Here is a 16,113-nt window from a genome sequence, read left to right on the forward strand (position 1 = left end):
TGCCTATAGGGGCCGTCAGTGGCAGCCTACCAACCAGAGGAGTACTGCCACAGCTGCAACTACAACCACTAGCACAGGACAGACACGATGACTTGACTCTGATTCCGCCTACCAGGGAACAACTGGAAGCTCCCTTGGGCGGAAAGCTGGCTTTATTCTCAAAAAACTGGCATTGCATTACAAAGGACACATAGACATTGCAAACAATAGACAAAGGATACAGGTTTCTCTTCCACACTTTACCAAAAAAGAGCGGAATGCCAAACCTACCACCAAATCAGAAGCCAGAGGCCTTAAGACAAATCAAAAATTTACTTCAGATGAAAGCGATAGAAAGAGTACCATCTATGGAACAAGGCCAAGGATTTTACTCCAGACTATTCCTTCTACCAAGAAAAGAAAACCAATGGAGGCCTATTCTCGACTTGTCCGCACTGAACACATTTCTCATTGTACCAAAATTCAAAATGCTGACCCTACAGCAACTTCTTCCCATGTTGGGCAAGGAGTCTTGGCTGGTGATTCTAGATCTCAAGGAGGCATACCTGCACGTCCCTATCCGACCAGATTGCAGAAGACACCTCAGATTTCATGCAGGATCAGAGCATTATCAATTCTCAGTATTGCCCTTTGGCTTATCTACTGCGCCCAGAGTATTCACGAAATGCCTGGCATCAGTAATTGCACACTGCAGACTTCAGGGAATTCAAATCTACCCATACCTGGACGACTGCCTAATACAAGTGGACAACAAGACAAAATTGATAAAGGATTTGGCCTATGTCATACACCTGCTACAGGCCTTGGGATACACAGTCAACATCCAAAAGTCAAGACTAGTGCCATCCCAAAGGATAACCTTTTGGGTGCAGATCTGGACACAATAACTCAGATGGCTTTTCTCACAGAAGAAAACAAAAACAACTTCCAGATTATTTCATGACTTTGACAAGACAAACTCAGCTTACTGCAAGGAAAGTCCTGCAGGCCCTGGGTTTCATGGCATCCTGCATAATCTTGATCCCACATGCCAGGCTGCATATGAGAAAATTACAATGGTACCTAAGGAATGTATGGTCTCAACACAGACACAGTCTAGAAACCATGATACCAATCATTCCATGCCTTCAAAAGGAATTCCTGTGGTGGGCTCAGGCCTGCCAGTCCAACAGAGGGTTGCCTTTCACGAAACCAAAACCAAGGCAGACCATCACCATGGACGCCTCAGACCTAGGATGGGGAGCACACATGGAGGACAAATGTATCCAAGGCCTATGGTCTCAAGGACAGCTAAACTTGCACATAAACCAAAAGGAGATGCTGGCAGTGAAGCATGCAATCGAGGCATTCAAATCATTCCTCCAGCAAGGACATCTGTTGAGAAGGACAGACAACACCATGGTCATGTGGTACATAAACAAACAGGGAGGCACGCATTCCTACCCTCTATGCCGGATGGCAATGGATCTGTGGAACATAGGCCTGAATCTCAATATCCAGCTGCAGGCCATATTTGTACCAGGAAAAGAGAATTCACTAGCAGACAGCTTAAGCAGGACTACCACGGATGCTCACGAATGGATGCTGCATCCAGACATCTTCAGACTCATAACAAAGAAATGGGGATTGCCAGAGATAGACCTGTTCGCCTCCCCTCTCAACCACCAACTGAAGAAATTCTGCTCAAGGACATACCACCCACAAGCCTGGAGGGTGGACTCTCTCTCTTTTAGCTGGAATGCCCTAATAGTGTATGCATTCCCACCTCTCCCATTGATGTACAGGGCTCTTCTGAAGATCAGGGAGGAACAGCCAAAGATGATACTAATAGCTCCGGACTGGCCAAGACAACACTGGTATCCGCTACTGAAAAACATGTCTCAGGCGAACTCATGGCCTCTACCCCTATGGCCTCTTCTTCTAACACAGAACAGTTTCAAGACCCTGCATCCAAGCTTGAAAACTCTGCAACTAACAGCCTGGAAAATTGCTTAAGACCAAACCAAACCTTCTTATCTCAGAGGGTCAAGGACATTATCCTGGAGTCTCGCAGACCCTCCACCAGGAAAGCATACTCTGCTAAATGGAGGAGATTCCTCATTTGGAGCACATCAAAGGGCACAGATGTTACAGTGGCAAACCTAGCACACATCCTAGAATACTTAGCAGAATTGCTCCACAATGGCCTGTCTTACTCTTCCATTAAGATTCATGCTTCAGCAATTTCAGCAGAATACAACATGGATCCGCCACTCTTCTCTCACCCTCTACTCAGACAATTTCTGAGAGGGATCAAAAATGTTAAACCTCCAAGGAAACCCCCTCTACCTGCATGGGATCTCAATTTTGTGCTGGAAAAATTGACACTACCTCCTTTTGAACCAGCAGCATCAGCAGACTTACAGTTTTTATCTTGGAAAACTGCTTTCCTTCTGGCAATCACTTCAGCAAGAAGATTATCCGAGCTACAGGCATTAATGGCAGTGCAGCCTTTCATTATTTTTCACCAGGATAGAGTGTCTCTGAGAACCAATCCAACTTTCATGCCAAAGGTGGTATCCAGGGTATCCTTGAACCAAGCAATTCATTTGCCTACGTTCTTCCCTAACCCACAGAACAAAGGAGAGAAACTCTTGCACACCTTGGATATACACAGACAACTACGCTACTATCTGGACAGAACTAAAACTAGCAGAAAAACTGACCAACTTTTTGTAGCCTATGCAACTGGGGTGCAAGGAAAAGCAATTTCCAAGCAGACAATTTCAAAATGGATAGGAAATTGCATTCGCTTTTGCTACTCTTTTCATGGAAAGACAGCTCCTGAACATATCAGGCCTCATTCCACAAGGGCCACAGCCACCCCTACAGCTTTCCTACGAGGAGTGGCTACCAAGGACATTTTAGAAGCTGCTGCTTGGAGCTCCGTGCATACATTTGCCAAGCATTATAATCTACCTTTATACTCCAGATCCCGAGCAGGCTTTGCAACTGCAGTTTTACAGGGGATCTTAAAAATACCATCCTTATCTTAGTACCTCCTCCCCCAGTTTGGCTATGGTATTCTACCCATATGTTATGACTGCAGATGCATCCTTGAAGGACATAGTACAGTTTTGTACCTACCATAAATGTAGATGTCCGATAGGTATGCATCTGCAGTCAGCATTACCCACCCTCCTTCCCCTCTGTGGTATTCCTAGGGTGCTTACCCCTCTTTCAGCTAGCTGGGGGAATCTGTTATGGTGTATTTGTTTGTTTGTTTGTATATATGTATACGGTTCCCATTCAGAAGCCTGAAACATCATAAGCCTGAAAATCAAAATCCTGAAACCAAAAGCCTGAAAATTCAGAATCCTGAAAACTCAAAATCCTGAAAGCCCAAAATCCTGAAAGACCAAAATCCTGAAACTCAAAATCCTGAAAACACAAATAATGCTAATATGTCACTATAAAGACACTAATATCTACCAACTGACCCTGACCCTAACCCTAACCCTAAGGTCCGTCACTATCACACACTCACCTGACCCACGCCCTAACTCTAACTCACTTAAACCGCCCCTAACCCCAATATTTGTCACTATTGCATACATGCCTAACCTGCGCCCTAACCCTAACTCACTTAAACCGCCCCAACCCTAAAATAAAACCAACCGCACACTTACCTGACCCCAACGCATGACCTAACACCACAGGGCTAACAATAGCAAAGCCACAATGACATCAGTATGTCTATTTTGTGTTTTCAGGATTTTGAGTTTCAGGATTTTGGTCTTTCAGGATTTTGGGCTTTCAGGATTTTGAGTTTTCAGGATTCTGAATTTTCAGGCTTTTGGTTTCAGGATTTTGATTTTCAGGCTTATGATGTTTCAGGCTTCTGAATGGGAACCATGTATACATATATATATTTTTTGCTACTGTTTGGAACATTCAATATTTATCCAAATTTAGCCTTCCTAGAGGGCACCTGGCATCTGGGGCAAGAAACACTGAGGAAAATGGCGTCGGCTGATGCCTTTATACCCCAGTAGCTATGACGTCGGGGAAAGTGCGACAACAGCCGAGGCCAGACCCAGACTTTGGAATCCGGCCGACCGAAGGGCTGCCTGAGGCAGGACAACCCATATGTTATGACTGCAGATGCATACCTATCGGACATCTACATTTATGGTAGGTACAAAACTGTACTGTCTGCATGTCCCAATTCTTGCCTGCTGCAAAATTTTGTACTAGCTGTGAGATGACTGTTCGAAATTAGGGAATCTAAGTATTATGGCAGTACAATCTCAATGACCCATTTGTAAGAACGTGTCTGGCAAATCCTGATGTTATTTATGTCAGATGCATAAATCAGTCTGATACTCTTTATAAGTTCTGAGGTAAGCACTAGGCAGTCAGTCTGCATACCTTACCAGCCTAGCAAAAACACATATTCTAGAGTTCCTTCCAGTCTCAAGGGCGATAAGATAAGATAGATCATGGAAGAATCTGAGGCTGCCTATCCAATTATCTAGGTTAACCTTGAAAGCAGCATGAGTGCTACTATGCTTGACATGTAGTGGAATTTTGTTCAAGGTGACGGATACATTGGGATATGAATCTACCATGCCAGTATATCTTAATTATCTCCTGATGAAGGTTTAATTCCTTTATCTTAGTTTTTGAGGTACCCTTTGTTGAGGGAAGGAATGTGGGAAAACAGTGCTGGATCTTTCGATGATTGAAAGGCAAGAGATAGATCTCCATGGAGGAGTCTATAAAAACCTGAGTACAGAAAAAGGGCTGCCAGCCTGTACTGGTAACTAAGACTTTTGAGGTCATTGATCTGTTTAGTTATGAATCTCTGAGTTGTCTCTCAAGTTGATTGATATATTTGGGCCAATACATTCCAAAATGTACATTACAGACACAATAAATAAAATAATTTGCAACAACTAAGCATAGAATCTGTAAATTATAAGTAAAGGAATAACCAATGTATGTCCAAGTACTGCTAAAAGCAGCTAACAGCAGAGCAGTAATTAGTAATGAAAGTGTCTGTAAAGAGTGCTGCAAAGCAAACAAAATAATTCTGCGGTAGACTTTATACAAACAGTCATAAAGAAGTTGATACATATATTTATAGACTCAATGATTGTTACTAGGGCCTTTCTAAGCCTAGCCAAGCTTTCCCAAAATAATAATAATGTTCTGTTTTCGAAAAGGCACCAAGAGCCAGGCATTTATAAGCAACTTTTGAACATAAGGGACATAGTGCCAGGCCCAGTGTAAATTTCCTGTTCCCCATCCACTGGTGTAGGTTGCTGTTAAACTGAGTAATAAACAGATTCAGCTTCACATGGATGGGAAGCCTGTTCCATAGAAGGGGCAGTGTCTGTGAACAGTTCCGCATAGGCAGAAGTGTTCTTAGGGTTTATAGGGGATTGAACTTTTGCCAGGTTCTCACGTAATAGCAGGAGGTTAGCCTTAAAATAGTTCCTGAATATTCCAGGTTTAGCTGGGGGTCCAGGTTTTATTTTTACTTTAAAGGAGACCATTCTGTGGTCTGACCTAACCAGGGAAGGCATTACAGTATGGGGTGTGCAGTAGTCTCCCATATTAGTGAGGACCAGATCCAGTATGATTGCACCACTGGTTGGTGTATTGACTATCAGGTCCAGGGAGTTTGTGTTTACAAAATCCAGGAATCTCTGTGCATGTACATTTGGTGTCATAAAGGATTCCCATTTAATAGTGAGGTAATTAAAGTCATCCATGAAAATCATATTGGGTTGGATGGTTAGTGTTTCTAATAAGTTTAAATACTTGGTATGGGCTTCCTGTGTCACAGAAGGGAACCTATAGCTTGCATGGACATGGTATTGGATTTTACCTATGGTGATATGAACATGGAGCAGCTCAAGAGCATTGTCCTGTTTGACCAGCCTTGAAGTATATTCATTTTTTATGTAAATAGAGACATCTCCACCTTACCTGCCTGTGAAGTAGTTTGCCTAAATGTGTGAAAGGTAGGTGTGCTCTCTGTGGCTTTAAATCATGTCTCAGTGACCGCACAGACACCAGCATTCTCTAGGGAGTGGAGTTTTTTGTTTAAACTCCTAGCATTGAGCAGTAATACCTTTAGATTTTCTTGGTTTTGATTTGCTGTGTCGGAAGCACTTTCAGTTTGGCATTGCCTAAAAAAGCCACTATGGGGGAAGACAAGGTTTTAGCTAATATTTGAAAGCCTAGAGGGGAGAGGTACAGACCATCCCTGGCAAAGCAGAGTGGTCTGTTGACCATCTCCTTCCATGCTGAAAAATATTGCACCTCCTTGGAATGACACCAGAAACTAAGCGAATTAATAAGTCAGTCATCTTTTGTTCATATTGTGGCATCATCCTTGGAGAAAGTAAAATGCTGCTCAGTGCTAGGCTCATACTAGCCTGAGACACATATTCCGAGATCACTAGCCTGAGACACATATTCCGAGATCTCAGTGATGTCTCTCTTCATATAGTGTAGGGAGGTACATCTCAGTTCATTTACTCCCACATGGACTATGACTGAGTCATATTGGTAATTGTGGTTCAAAGACCTGAGTGCATGTGTAATGTGGTGGATCCTAGCCCCTGATAAGCAACTGACCGTAACTTTCTCTTACTCAGCCTGGTGAGAAGGACATCAGTGTGTCGCACAATGGAGTCTCCCATGACTAGAATGCTGAATTGTGTGGTGACTTGCCTTATGGGCTTAGAGGTAGAGGCTCCATGAGATGTAGCCCTGCGTGTTGATGTGGGTGTTGTTTTGGAAGAGCACATTTGGGGCTGCTGAGGGTATTTATGTGAACTTTGTCTAGGAGGTCTTTGTGGTTTAGGAAGATTATATGTAAGTGCCTCACCAAATATGGGTTAATATGTCTGGAGGTAATACAATAGCAGAACAGAACAAATATTTCCATTATGAAAACATTCCATACCCCACAAAACAGCCTTCTGATAACTCACTTCTTTTGAACCCAATCACCATTATACAGAGGAGAAAAATGCATTTTTATTTGGCTATTTTTTTTTTTTAACTGTTAGTAAGATAACAGTGTGCCAAGAAGATTATCAGAATTTCCAACAGAAGCCAGTCTAAGGGAGCATATAGTAAGATAAATGCCACCACAGGTCTTACTTGAAAACAGGCTACTAACCTAGTGGGACTAACCTGGTCAATAAAGAATAAAACAAAAAAAATATATAAAATCTAAGAGAAGTTTGTGTCTTTTCTGTGATCATAGCATTAAAATATATAAAATAAAAATAACCTTTCAGTAATTTTTGTTGTCTTAGGGCATTAACATCTATCATTAAACCCACAATATATACATTCCATGTTCTGTTTCTCCTATACAACTGATATACCAACTGGAATTCCTAGTAATTATGCCACAAATAAAGGGATTATTTGTGTCTAAATGGAATAAAATTTGTTCAAAGCATGCAGCAGTTCAACAAGCAGCCTTTCCTCCAACCTACTCTGCATAGCTTGGCTGTTTCTTCTACCATTTTCCTAGTCTCCCCAGCAAGAGGCCATTATCGGTCCTGGGTCTTGTTACCACATGGCATTACATGCCTGTCCATGTAAATATTGACTCTTGAATTTATATTGATGACTGTCTGATTGCTGCTTAAACATAATGCCTATCAGAGCAATGAAAGTGGGGCATCATCGTTTTGACATCCTGGGTATTACGTTAATCTAAAAGTCCCTGCTTAAAACAGTTTTGCACAACAGTTTTTTTGAAATACATTTCCAGTCTCAATTATACAAAAATATTTTTCATACAAAAAAGTGGATTAATTCATAATAACCAAGAACACAGCATGAGCAGGTGATAGCTAATACTTTTGGAAGGGTATTGGAATATGCATCGTCCTTGTGATTCAAGGTACCAAATCAGAATATATATGAGAGACATGCGTTGACACCTAAGAACTGAATTAAGGCAAATTGATCCATAACAGCAAAACATGAGTATCTTCTATAGCAAAGGAATGAAGATGGTATTTAAGTAAAGTAAACTTTACATTTTGTTCCTCAGCAGTCAGACCATGCCATTACTGCAGATATTTTCACCATGTATGAAAATTACTTATGGATACTCTGTATTCAGGAACTCCTACAGCAAAAAGCTTCACATAAACACAATGACAATGAGAACAGTTACATTAACACTGAAGGATTTTTTTTTGAGAAAGCAGTGTCCAAATAAAGATAAACAACACATTGACAATGTGGTATAACAAACAAGTGGAGAGTTCTCACCACTTTTCTGAGCCATAAGCAAATTCATTTCCCTACACTGCAGACATGCAAAATGCTTTGCTTCTCAGACATAAAAAATAGCTTTCCTTGCATGTCACCTTCATCCTCACAACGTAAACAAACTGGTACGCTACCATATATATTATCAGTCTTCAGACATAAATTGTAGGGGAACAGTGTTGCAGTACATCGCCCATACTTGTCAAACCCTGTGACTATAGCTCTGTCTTCCACGATAGTTCACAGGTACTACTGGGCTTCTTCCACGATAGTGCACAGGTACTACTGGGCTTCTTCCACGATAGTGCACAGGTACTACTGGGCTTCTTCCACGATAGTGCACAGGTACTACTGGGCTTCTTCCACGATAGTGCACAGGTACTACTGGGCTTCTTCCACGATAGTGCACAGGTACTACTGGGCTTCTTCCACGATAGTGCACAGGTACTACTGGGCTTCTTCCACGATAGTGCACAGGTACTACTGGGCTTCTTCCACGATAGTGCACAGGGACTACTGGGCTTCTTCCACGATAGTGCACAGGTACTACTGGGCTTCTTCCATTTTCAAGACACTGAGACAGGAAAGCAGGGTGCAGTCTTCTTTCAAGTGGACTTTAGCTCTGTAGATGGCATAAGCTGCTCATGGTATCATTATAGCAGTTGGCTGTTACTTGACAGCTTTGGATAGATGAACAGAAGTCTACAGGATCTGTTCTAGGTAATGTCTTCTAATAGAAACAGGTTGGTGTCAGTCATTTGTACTGTGGGGTCTGTACAGATAGTCAGACTACATAATCTGTTGAGGAAATCTAGATTAACTGGGTCTGTGACAGGATGATGTTCTTCATATTGGGTCAGAAGGGTGGAGAGCAAAAATAAATCCACTGAATCACTGATTAGCATCTTTCTCAACAACTGAAAGCTATACTTATCTTGGTCACCTTGGAACCACAAGTATTACATTATACTGGGAAAACATAAGCAAGTGATCTGCCATAGTGTGTGACAAGTAAAAAGAGGGACAATCTCTGCTTAGGTGGTAGTGGGAAAGGTGGCACACTACTAAGAGGGTGGTAGTGGGAAAGGTGGCACACCAGTAAGTGAGTGGTACTGGGAAAGGTGGCACACTACTAAGAGGGTGGTAGTGGGAAAGGTGGCACACTAGTAAGAGGGAGGGTTAGTCTCTGCTTAATTTCTTTGTTGAAATGCAGATTTTTTTATTTGGTTAGAAAATAAAATGTATGCTTTGCCATTTGCTAAAAATATCTTGAGTCTTAGCAAGGTCAACATTAAAGAATGTAGTGAAAGAGAGCGTGATAAGATCTCCTAAGAAGTGAACCAACATCCCTTTTATCTTCATTCAGAATAGCTTACTTGTTACATATTGATAAGATAAACTGACAAAATCATCTCACTTACTCCTGCAAGACCTGCAAAAATAAATAAATAGAACGATAGATAAAAAGAAATGATTATATTCATTACAGAAGCAGGGCATTTCTGATTCACTAAGTTATGCTGGGACTCTCAAAGGAAAATTTGTAGTATACTGAGTCACTTAGTAACCGTTTCCAAAAAATAATATCACAAACAGTAGCTATTAACTCATTCCCTCCAGTACATCTCTTTTGAGTGTGTACCTGTGTACCTTTAACTCCCAGCAGGTGTGGCTTGAGCTTTTAAAAAAATGAAGTTATCACCTTACAGTTCAAACAAATATTCATATATCTGGAACCGTAAGTGTTACTAGAAAACTATACATGACAAACTGTTCAGGATAAAGTCATGTTTATATTGGTGGCATTCATTCAGTTTGATGCTTTATACTGGATTTTATAAACCAAAGTAAAGGTGGTGACTATTAATTTTGTAATGTTGTATAAACAGCTTATGATATCTCAATTAACTATTCAAGTGGGTCACATACTGCCAGCAGGAGTTTCTTCATACAGCTGTGAGCTTTCAAGAGGCTATACAGTTCTGTCTATTTTAAATATCTCAATATTCAGATAAAACAAACAGTATACAAATAATATTCAATATCTCTTTAGCTGCATTAGACAGCGGTCAGATATCAATACAATTGTGTTTGCCATCATGTATGGTTTAAGAGAAAATCTTCTGATACCTTGTATGTAGCATGGTTTTTGGAATTATTAAAACAAATACGGACAAGCAATATTTAGCACCTATAGGAGTCAGTAGGAGTTAACTGCATCAATGCCTGGAGGCGCACCCGGCTGTAATGAGTTTTGATATGCATAAATGGGCGTTTAGCTGGGTTTTGAATGTGTAGACTGAACAGCACTCCCCTCATCACCAAAAGAGAAGAAACAGACATGCAATAGAAGACTGCAACCTAACCTTTCAAATTTCTAGTATTTGTCTGGAGGGTGAATGGCAGTGTCAAGATGGGAAATCAAGGTGAGTCAGATCATGAAGGCAAATTGGCCACTAATTTTGTAGGCCATCTTTCATCAAAATGATCATCAATGCAAAACTGCAAGTGCAATGTAAACATAAGCTTGGTCTGCATGTCCCAATTCTTGCCTGCTGCAAAATTTTGTACTAGCTGTGAGATGACTGTTCCAAATTAGGGAATCTAAGTATTATGGCAGTACAATCTCAATGACCCAGTTGTAAGAACGTGTCTGGCAAATCCTGATGTTATTTATGTCAGATGCATAAATCAGTCTGATACTCTTTATAAGTTCTGAGGTAAGCACTAGGCAGTCAGTCTGCATACCTTACCAGCCTAGCAAAAACACATATTCTAGAGTTCCTTCCAGTCTCAAGGGCGATAAGATAAGATAGATCATGGAAGAATCTGAGGCTGCCTATCCAATTATCTAGGTTAACCTTGAAAGCAGCATGAGTGCTACTATGCTTGACATGTAGTGGAATTTTGTTCAAGGTGACGGATACATTGGGATATGAATCTACCATGCCAGTATGTCTTAATTATCTCCTGATGAAGGTTTAATTCCTTTATCATAGTTTTTGAGGTACCCTTTGTTGAGGGAAGGAATGTGGGAAAACAGTGCTGGATCTTTACGATGATTGAAAGGCAAGAGATAGATCTCCATGGAGGAGTCTATAAAAACCTGAGTACAGAAAAAGGGCTGCCAGTCTGTACTGGTAACTAAGACTTTTGAGGTCATTGATCTGTTTAGTTATGAATCTCTGAGTTGTCTCTCAAGTTGATTGATATATTTGGGCCAATAGGTTCATAGGTTCATAGGTTCATACTAGGCTATCTGCCCGAGGGCATTTACAAGCCTAGCCCATAGTTTTGTGGCTTACGCCACCCCTTTAGTATGGGGAACTATACCCATTATTTTGCTGTGCCTCTGTTGAGCAGTGACACTGAGGTAATCCCTGGGGTATATCTGCGATCTCCCATCCATTGGTCAAGATTTCTCTTGAACAAGGCCAGCGAGGTGCTCTGCCTCACATATACCGGGATTTTATTCCACAGCATAGGGAGTCTTTGGGTGATGAATCTATCCCTCCGGCACGTCCTATTAATAGCCGTGTCGAGGTTTAAGTCTCCGCCCTTGTGGCTCTGACGGATCTAGATTTTTGAGGTGAAGCATATTCATCAAATCTGGGTTTGTCATGGCCTTGTATGTTAGGCAAAGGTCACCTCTGAGCAAGCAGATAGCGACTGAATAGAGCTGGAGTTCTTTCAGTCGGGCAGCATAGGACAGATGTTTGAGACCCTTTATCCTTTTGGTGAGGAACTTTTGTGGCCTCACCAGCTGCTGCAAGTGTCGGGTCAGATACATTCCGAATGGGGCATTGTACTCAATCATTGGTCTGATGAGTGATGAGTATAGGAGACTATGACCTCCCTTGATCTAGATGAGAATCCCTTCATGATAAGGTGGGCAATGTAGAAGGTCTTCCTAACTACTTTAGCTACATGGGTGTCGAATGACAGACTACTATCAACCTGGGTCCCCAGGTCCCTGATAACTTCTTCTGTACTCAGTGGATTGCCACCTATTTGGTATCTAGGGGTAACCTTGTTTTTCCCGAAGGGTATGACTATGCATTTTTTGGCATTTAACTTTAGGCCATGGCTCTGGCACCAGTTATCCGTTTCTGTGAGACCCTTCTGAAGGATATCTGTGTCAGATGTGTTTTCTACTATGGCCCAGTTTGCAGTCATCTGCAAACTTTGTCAGCCATAACCCTCCTGTGTTTGCTTGTACTTGGAAAAGTAGATGCCAAACAAGAGTGGGCCCAGGACTGAGCCCTGTGGTACACCACTTGTGACAGGCTTTGAGTCTGACATGGCGCCAGCAACTCTGACCCTGTGGGTTCTGTCACTCAGCCAGTTTGCAACCCATCTTGTGATGTATGGGTTAACATTTAAGCTGATGAGTTTTTCAATGATACCCGAGTGGGGTATTGTATCAAAGGCCTTCGCCAGATCGAGGTAGGCTGTATGGACTGCCTTTCCCTCATCAATGGCTTTGGTGACTGTTTCAAAAGTCAACCAAGTTTAGAAGGCATGATCTGCCTTTGACAAAGCCAAACTGGGATGGATCCAAAGTCTGCAAATTCCCTATGTCTTTATTTATGAGGTCCATTATGATCCTCTCCATGGCTTTGCAGATAAGGCTTGTCAAGCTAATGGGCGGTAATTTCCAGGGTCGGTGGAGGCACCGCCTTTGTGAAGTGGGACCACAGTTGCAGTGCGCCACTCCTGGCTACATATCCAGAGGTAAGACTATGATTAAACAGCTGTCCTACCTGTGGGTTTAATTCCTCGTTGAGTTCGTGGAGCACACAGCCGGGGACACCATCAGGTCCCATGGATGCTGTGTTTTTGCTTTGGAGAGAGCAGTTCTCACTTGGGCGTTGGAGATGTTTGGGGGCTGCAATCGCTTGGTATAGATATCTCTCCTTTGGGGAGGGGAGAAGTTTGCACTGAACCTGTCAGCCAGTATGTTGGCAATGTCTGTAGGATCAGTAATCTTCACATCATTTTGAACTAGTTCTGAGCATATCTGGGAGTTTCCTCCCAGGTTTCTAACATAGCTAAAGAAGGCCTTATGATTGTCTTTTGAGTCTTTAGCTATTTTTCTCTCAAAATTTGCTTTGGATGATTTTATGAGAGCTCTTAGTTTTTACTTATAGTGATCAAGGGTGTCTTACCTTTTAAGGATTTTGCTCTATCTTGTAGTAGCTTCCTCCTTTTGTTGTAGAGTTTGTTTATGGCTGGGGTCCACCAGAGTGGACGCTTGCCTTTGGTACAAAGAGTCTTTGTTTTGCTTGGGATTGCCTTATCCATGCAGTCCTGCAGGTGCTGGTAGAAGGCATTTGTAAGTGATTCAGCGGCTTGAGTACTGTTTTCCGTCGGCTCGGGGCCTTAAAGGAGACCACACTAGTCTTTAGAAGTGTGAAGTCGGCTTTCAGAAGTTCTTTACTGTGGTCTTTGTTATTTCGGGTGGGGGGGGGATGAGGACCTCCAGCGAGACTAGTTTGTGATCTGATCTCACCAGTGAGGGGTATACTTCGGTGTTGAACATTGTGCTCCCATGTTCGTGATGATGAGATCAAGTATGTTTTCTCCTCTTGTGGGGATGGTGACTAGTTGTTCCATGGCATTTGAGTTTATGAATTCCAGGAACTTTTGGGCTAGGGTGTTTGGGCTTGAGTAGTGTTCCCAGTCTATATTAGGGTAATTGAAGTCACCTAGTATGATGGTGTTTGGTGATACATTTATCCCCTCTAGTGTTTTCAGGAAGGCCATGTGAGGTTCCTGAGTTTGTGAGGGTGGCCTGTAACATGCTACAATTTGCAGAGCAGTCTTGCCTATGGTTAATTGCACCTGGATGGTCTCCGATGCATCGTGCGTTGCCACCATTCCAAAATGTACATTACAGACACAATAAATAAAATAATTTGCAATTGAGCATAGAATCTGTAAATTATAAGTAAAGGAATAACCAATGTATGTCCAAGTACTGCTAAAAGCAGCTAACAGCAGAGCAGTAATTAGTATTGAAAGTGTCTGTAAAGAGTGCTGCAAAGCAAACAAAATAATTCTGCGGTAGACTTTATACAAACAACAGTCATAAAGAAGTTGACACATATATTTATAGACTCAATGATTGTTACTAGGGCCTTTCTAAGCCTAGCCAAGCTTTCCCAAAATAATAATAATGTTCTGTTTTCGAAAAGGCACTAAGAGCCAGGCATTTATAAGCAACTTTTGAACATAAGGGACATAGTGCCAGGCCCAGTGTAAATTTCCTGTTCCCCATCCACTGGTGTAGGTTGCCGTTAAACTGAGTAATAAACAGATTCAGCTTCACATGGATGGGAAGATTGTTCCATAGAAGGGGCAGTGTCTGTGAACAGTTCTGCATAGGCAGAAGTGTTCTTAGAGTTTATAGGGGCTTGAATTTTTGCCAGGTTCTCATGTAATAGCAGGAGGTTAGCCTTAGAATAGTTCCTGAATATTCCAGGTTTAGCTGGGGGTCCAGGTTTTATTTTTACTTTAAAGGAGACCATTCTGTGGTCTGACCTAACCAGGGAAGGCATTACAGTATGGGGTGTGCAGCAGTCTCCCATATTAGTGAGGACCAGATCCAGTATGATTGCACCACTGGTTGGTGTATTGACTATCAGGTCCAGGGAGTTTGTATTTACAAAATCCAGGAATCTCTGTGCATGTACATTTGGTGTCAATGGATTCCCATTTAATAGTGAGGTAATTAAAGTCATCCATGAAAATCATATTGGGTTGGATGGTTAGTGTTTCTAATAAGTTTAAATACATCTCCACCTTACCTGCCTGTGAAGTAGTTTGCCTCTCCATGATGTCTCTCTTCATATAGTGTAGGGAGGTACATCTCAGTTCATTTACTCCCAAATGGACTATGACTGAGTCATATTGGTAATTGTGGTTCAAAGACCTGAGTGCATGTGTAATGTGGTGGATCCTAGCCCCTGATAAGCAACTGACCGTAACTTTCTCTTACTCAGCCTGGTGAGAAGGACATCAGTGTGTCGCAAAATGGAGTCTCCCATGACTAGAATGCTGAATTGTGTGGTGACTTGCCTTATGGGCTTAGAGGTAGAGGCTCCATGAGATGTAGCCCTGCGTGTTGATGTGGGTGTTGTTTTGGAAGAGCACATTTGGGGCTGCTGAGGGTATTTATGTGAACTTTGTCTAGGAGGTCTTTGTGGTTTAGGAAGATTATATGCAAGTGCCTCACCAAATATGGGTTAATATGTCTGCTTTGAATTGTGCGTGATGGGTGCAGCGTGTGTACTACTGACAACCTTATTGAAATTAGGAGTACTTTTATGTGAGAGCTTTGCCTCCAATGACACTGTGTAAATACATCTCTCACATACCATATCAGTTTGTTTGAGAAATAACTGGTTGTCAGTAAACATGTGGCAATTTCTACATTGCCTCAGGATGACCATATCCACCAAGCTGGTAACGGAGACAGTAGGAAAGTTCATATCCATGGCAACAGACCCTTTTTTATTGACTAGACAGTTGGAGTGAGAATATAAATCAATGTCAGGAGTATCCAGTTTGCAACTATGTGGACAGTGCTTGTCACTGGAAAGTAGTTGTCCTGTGTGCAAGTAGGTATTGGAGAAATTTTAATTATGGTTTTGCAGGAAAAATGTCACTCAAGGTGTCTGAGTCTGTACACAGCACTGCCAATCACTTGAGGGGAAACTAATACATATACCCTGAAAATTTAAGGATGATTTAGGCAGATATTCTGAAGTTAGAATAAATCAAGCAGAACTTACTGAAAACAAAAAATTAGCGAGC

The 16,113-nt window shown here is 41.9% G+C and overlaps 1 protein-coding gene across 2 annotated transcripts in view; it reads right to left on the minus strand.

Moving 5' to 3' along the window:
* Window positions 1-16,113, minus strand: part of IL17RB (interleukin 17 receptor B) — a 287,120-nt gene that overhangs the window by 240,334 nt on the left and 30,673 nt on the right. The gene's annotated exons all lie outside the window — the stretch shown is intronic.

This window comes from Protopterus annectens, chromosome 7.part0 (genome assembly GCF_019279795.1).
Source record: "Protopterus annectens isolate FY-2018-M chromosome 7.part0, PAN1.0, whole genome shotgun sequence".
NCBI lineage: Eukaryota > Metazoa > Chordata > Ceratodontiformes > Protopteridae > Protopterus > Protopterus annectens.